The sequence below is a fragment of the Podarcis bocagei genome (assembly GCF_964188305.1).
Source record: "Podarcis bocagei genome assembly, chromosome: W".
Lineage (NCBI taxonomy): Eukaryota > Metazoa > Chordata > Lepidosauria > Squamata > Lacertidae > Podarcis > Podarcis bocagei.
The window spans coordinates 54,430,072-54,436,140 of record NC_138131.1 but is presented as its reverse complement, the minus strand read 5'-3'; the positions used below and the strand labels follow the sequence as shown (position 1 = coordinate 54,436,140).

General features: G+C 47.5%; 1 long non-coding RNA gene across 1 annotated transcript; it reads left to right on the top strand.

Annotated features, from left to right (window-relative positions):
• The first annotated feature begins 848 nt into the window (after positions 1–848).
• LOC308578085 lies at positions 849–4,126 on the top strand. The gene is made up of 3 exons (XR_014003833.1): positions 849–1,001; positions 1,345–1,471; positions 4,001–4,126. It is a non-coding gene; the product is annotated as an uncharacterized lncRNA (long non-coding RNA).
• Positions 4,127–6,069: the final 1,943 nt, after the last annotated feature.

Below are 6,069 nucleotides of genomic sequence, written 5' to 3'. Positions count from 1 at the left end.
CTGTCCTTACTCCAGAGGAGGGCAACCAAAATGGTCAAAGGCCTGGAAACGATGCCTTATGAGGAACGGCTAAGGGAGCTGGGCATGTTTAGCCTGGAGAAGAGGAGGTTAAGGGGTGATATGATAGCCATGTTCAAATATAGAAAAGTATGTCACATAGAGGAGGGAGAAAGGTTGTTTTCTGCTGCTCCAGAGAAGCGGACACGGAGCAATGGATCCAAACTACAAGAAAGAAGATTCCACCTAAACATTAGGAAGAACTTCCTGACAGTAAGAGCTGTTTGACAGTGGAATTTGCTGCCAAGGAGTGTGGTGGAGTCTCCTACTTTGGAGGTCTTTAAGCAGAGGCTTGACAACCATATGTCAGGAGTGCTCTGATGGTGTTTCCTGCTTGGCAGGGGGTTGGACTCGATGGCCCTTGTGGTCTATTCCAGCTGTATGATTCTATGATTCTACTTTAAATTTAACCATTACAGGTGGGGTTTTTTAAAAAAATTAATCCTGCTAATGTATTAACCTGTGTGCACTGCTTTTGTCAATATGCAATAAACGTTTCCCATTCTTTTTTATATTAAAACTGGAGGCATTTTTTCAGCTGCAATGGGCCTCCGGTGTCCTGTTAGTACCATTAGTTGGTACCATTTCTCGTACAGTTGATATTCCTTGCATAGATAGATTAGATAGATGATAGATAGTTAGATTAGATTAGATTAGATAGATAGATTAGGTAGGTAGATTAGATAGATACATATATAAGAAAGGTTGGTAGATGGATAGATAGATTAGTTAGATTGATTGATTGAGTAGGTAGATAGATTCAGGCATGGCCAAACCTGGCCCTCCAGCTGTTTTGGGACTACAACTCACATTGTCCCTGACCACTGGTCCTGTTAGGTAGGGATGATGGGGGTTGGAGGGCCAAGTTGGGCCACACCTGGATTAGATGGTAGGTAGGTAGATAGATTTGATAGATAGGGTAGGTAGATAGATAGATAAGATAGGTAGGCAAGTAGATAGATAATAAGATAAAGTCGGTAGATCGATAAGGTAGGAAGGTAGGTAGGAGGCAGCCTAGGTCAAAGTTGACCCACTTATTTAAAAGTAACCATGCTGTTATACAGTGGTACCTCTGGATGCGAACGGGATCCGTTCCGGGGCCCCGTTCGCATCCTGAAGCGAACATGCTCGGGTCACAATTTGCTGCTTCCGTAGATGCGTGTGGCATCATTTTGAGTGTCTGCACGTGCGCAAGCTGCAGAACCCGGAAGTAACGCGCTCTGTTACTTCTAGGTCGCCACGGAGCACAACCCGAAAATGCTTAACCCGCAGCTACTTCAACCTGAGGTATGACTGTATTAGTAACAAAAATCTATTATCTTAAATATTTTCAGGCGGTGACCCTGGACCCCAACTTCCTGGATGCTTACATTAATCTGGGGAACGTCTTGAAGGAGGCGCGTATATTTGACAGGTAAGCAAATAGGCATAGAGCTTATATTCTCTTTTTTATATAAATGTTTTTTATTGGTTTTGCGTATAATCACATTACGTCTTATATTCTCAGTTTAGTGGTTGCACCCATACCCAAACTAACTCCCATTGTTGCCTAGAGGGTTGATTTTATTTAAAGCAAATTGATTTAAATCCCAAATCCATAAGACTTGATTTAAATCCCCCTTTTACCGGAAGGTTCAGCCTTGCTGGCATCCTCTTAATATTGACAATCGGAGGCAGGTTTCCTTTTTGGAATCCTAACTTCAGAGTCTTTTCTACAGTTATATCAAAATGATTTGGTTCTGCTATATACAGCCCGATTGTGACGAAATGATGGTGAGTTTTAATAAGTGAACACTTTTTATTTGAACAACTTTTCTGCTGTACTTGATTGGAAGGAGAAAAGAAACATTTGCGTGGACAGGCGGAGTCCCCAGATCTTGCACGGTCCCCCCGTCATGTGAATAACGACTCAAGACAACGTGCTATGGGATTAAATTGGCCACAACTTTATTAAATTTCAAATGTGGGTAGACCTTGGCTCAGGCATTGGGCGTTCTCCCTCCCCGGTCCCCAGCCGGGGACCTAGGGAGCATCAGGGTTATCCAGTGTGTGTGGGGGGGATGGGCCGGCTCTGGAGAACATATGTTCAAGCAGAGATGGCCGCCCCCGTAACGCCGCCGCAGGAGGGAGCAATGACGACCTTTCGGTGTACGGCCAAAGCCTCCCTCCAGAAAACCCCTTTAACGGGGAACCCTGGTATCGCCGCCGCAAGAGGAAGATGGACAAAAGGATTCCGCCCAAGGCCTGATACCGCCAAAGTTGTGACGTTTTGCTACGGGAAAGGCGAAACCTGCCAATGCAGGGAAATTCCTTTCCGGCCCTTTAACAGCGACCTTAACGTAGCAGCGCCCGCATACCTGTGAAGAAAAGTTAACCTGCAAAACCTGTGAAGAAAAGTTAACCTGCAAAATAAGACCTTAACTGAGGGTGGGTAGGGTGGGAGAAGCTCTGGAGCCAAGTGTGGATTCCTAGGTAAGATCCTCCCTCTATTGTGTGGGCAGGTAATCCCTCCCCTACCTGGCCTGGTCTCCTTGGCAACGCTTCCCCCAGGTGGGATTGGACAACTGACTGAGGTAGGTGGAGACCTCCAGGTATCCCACCTGAGGGAAGGCAAAGCCAAGCCTATGCTGTTGGAGCCGCTCCAGATCTAGGGGCTGCACGCGTCCACGCAAAGGGCGCCCCCCATTTTAAGCGGGGAGCGGTCATTCCTTCATAACAATTTAAGCAATTTATTTCACTAAAACAGTAACATGGTAGCATATGTATCCATGTTGCTTAACTGATGTGCTGAAACATTTTTTCCCCAAGAAAAACTTGGACTGAGTTTTTGCACACATGAAAAACTTAAAACAAATAATTCTTCCCCGAATTATTTATTTATTTATTTATTTCTACCCCGCTCTCACTGGCCAGGGCCGGGCTCAGGGCGGCTAACACCAAATATAAATTACAATAAAATAGAATAGAAAAAAACCCCAGTTAATTAAAATACAGCTTAAAATGCAGCCTCATCAAGACTACAAAGGGAGGAAACATCAGCTATTCACCCAAGCCAGCTATCCATGCTGGTGCTACATGGGCCAGCAAAAAAAGCCACGGGAAAATTTATATACCAAATCCCATATAGGGTGTCAGAGTGAGTCTAAGCATAGAGCGAGTTAAAATAATCAAGCCTGGAGGTGACCATCGCATGGATCACTGGCCAGATCAGGGCGAGAAAGGTAAGGAACCAATTCCTTAATACGGCGGAGGTGGAAAAATGCCACCTTTGCTGTGGCTGCAACCTGTGCCTCCATGGAAAGAGAGGCATCGAAGGTTACACCCAAGCTCTTGACAGAAGGCTCTGGCACTAATTGCGCCCCCACAAGAGATGGGAGTTGGCCCCCCAACCCCATGTTGTCCTGACCCAGCCAGAGGACCTCTGTCTTCGAAGGATTTAACTTCAACTGGCTCCCACGCAGCCACCCAGCCACGGCTTCCAAGCATCTGGTCAGTGTGTCTGGGGCCGAGTCCATTGACAGATAAAGTTGGGTGTCATCAGCATATTGACGACAACTCAGCCCTAAACTCCGGACAATCTGGGCAAGGGGGCGCATAAAGATATTGAAAAGCATCTGGGAAAGGATTGTGCCCTGCGGCACTCCACACAACAAGGAGTGCCGCAGCGACAACTCCCTCCCTAGCGCCACCCTCTGTCCCCGACCTGAGATAAAGGAGCACAGCCATTGTCTGACTGTGCCCTGAATCCCCACGTTGGCAAGGCGGTGGTCCAAAAGTTTGTGATCGACCATGTCGAAGGCCGCTAACAAATCTAAAAGAATCAGCAGTCCCGGCCCGCCTCGATCCTCTTAATCGTCCTCCCAAAGCATTTTATTTTTAAAAAAACAGATTTTTATCCACCCTGGTGACAATGAAACTGAACCAGTCCTTGATCTCATTTCAGAGCCGTTGCAGCCTACCTACGGGCCCTGAGCCTGAGTCCCAACCACGCTGTTGTCCACGGCAACCTGGCATGTGTGTATTACGAACAGGGGCTGATCGATCTGGCAATCGATACCTACAAGAGGGCAGTGGCGTAGCGTGGGGGGTGCAGGGGGGGCCGGCCGCACCGGGCGCAACATCTGGGGGTTAGGGTTAGGGGGCGCAAATCCACGGGTTAGGGAGCGCAAATTACTTGCCTCGCCCCGGGTGCTGACAACCCACGCTACGCCACTGCAAGAGGGCCATTGAGCTCCAGCCCCACTTCCCTGACGCCTACTGCAACCTGGCCAACGCGCTGAAAGAGAAAGGCAGCGTAAGAAACTGGTCCCTTTTGCCTTGGGGTGGGGGGAACATCTATATAAAAGATGTTTTATAGATGGTACTTAACACCTGCCAAAATAGCTAAAATGTATAAAACAAAAAAACTGTGCTGGAGGTGCAGTAAAGAAGAAGGGACACTTATACATTTCTGGTGGGCCTGTGAAAAAAAAATACAGAAACTTTCCTATTAGGCAGTGGTGTCCAAACTTTTTTCAAAGAGGGCCAGATTTGATGAAGTGAAGGGCCATAAGGGCCGACCAAAGTTGTTTACTTTTTTTAAGGATTGAAGTTGTTGAGCTCTTTTCTTAGGGTTTAAATTGTTGAACTTTTTTTAGGATTGAAGTTGTTTAGCTTTTTCTTAGGCTTTTACCCCATGCTGAATTGGCCAGATTAACAGAGACAATTAGGGCACAACCCAGACAAGAATTCCAAAAGGAATGGGGAAAATGCAGAGAATACTTTACCAAACAGTGCCCCAAAATATACACTTGGACTTGTTTCAATTAATTTCTACAGGAGACTTTGTGGTTTAAGTCATAATTAGGAAAAATTGTAATAATCCCATACAAAAGAAATAGTATACAAGAGGTAAATAAGGCGGCCATTTAACAGAATAAAGTCTTTTATTTTTATGTTATGTTTTCTTTGTGTAAGGGGATAGGAGTTTAATTTTGATAATTAGTCAATGGTGGTGGGTCTGTTTGTATGTATGAGTTGTTGTGGACTATGTTATAAATAAAATAAAAATTAAAAAAAGAAAATGAAACCGGTCCCTTTTGCTTTCTGTATGTCAGAGGGTTTGCTGAAAAAAGCCTTCCGGATGATGGTGACCTCGAAATTGGGCTCTTTGGGGGGGGATTTGGGGTACAGAACCTAGAAGAAGTCCTCTTTTATTTTTTCCTTTGTCATATCGTCACATACAACTTTGCTCATACCAAGCGTCGACTCCCCTCCCCCCTCCCCCGCTCCCAGTGGCGTAGCGTGGGTTGTCAGCACCCGGGGCAAGGCAAGTAATTTGCGCCCCCTAACCCGTGGATTTGCGCCCCCTAACCCTAACCCCCAGATGTTGCGCCCAGTACAGCCACCCCCCTGCACCCCCACGCTACGCCACTGCTAAGGGGACAAGGAACACGCGTGGGGTGGGTGGAGAAGGATGTGGCTAATAATGCAGGAGGGGGGTCTAAGGGGAAAAGGAGCTCGCATGGGGTGGGTGGAGAAGGAGCTTTTCGGAGAGCTGAGCGGGGAAGGGGGAGGGAAAGAGCACTGTTGCTTTAAAGGAGCCAACCGGACAGCAGCCACTCACAGCAGTGTAAGCAGCTCCTTTCCACTCCCGCTTTGCTCCTTCTCTCCCTCTTTGCTGCTTTACACAGCTAATGGTGAATCCCCTGCAACCCAAGTCCTGCTCAGCGGATCAGCTGAGACGCTGGGAGAATTGTAATTTCCCCCTCTCCCTCATCCCGTGCCCTCCTGTCCCCAGCAGCCTTTTAAAAAACTTTTTTACTGGTTTTCACTGCGCTCGTGGCTCAGAGCCCTCCTGTGCCCTGCCGTCCCTCTGCAGCCTCATTGCTCCGTTTAGAGAGCGCACGGACCTTTGCTAGCTGAGGCTGCAGCAGCTGTTGCTGGCTACGCAGCGCTTTTTCCGGCTCGCTATGGCTCCCGTCTGTCCCTCCTCGCGTGTAAGCGGCTGCTGCCCGCTTTGCTGGCATGGCT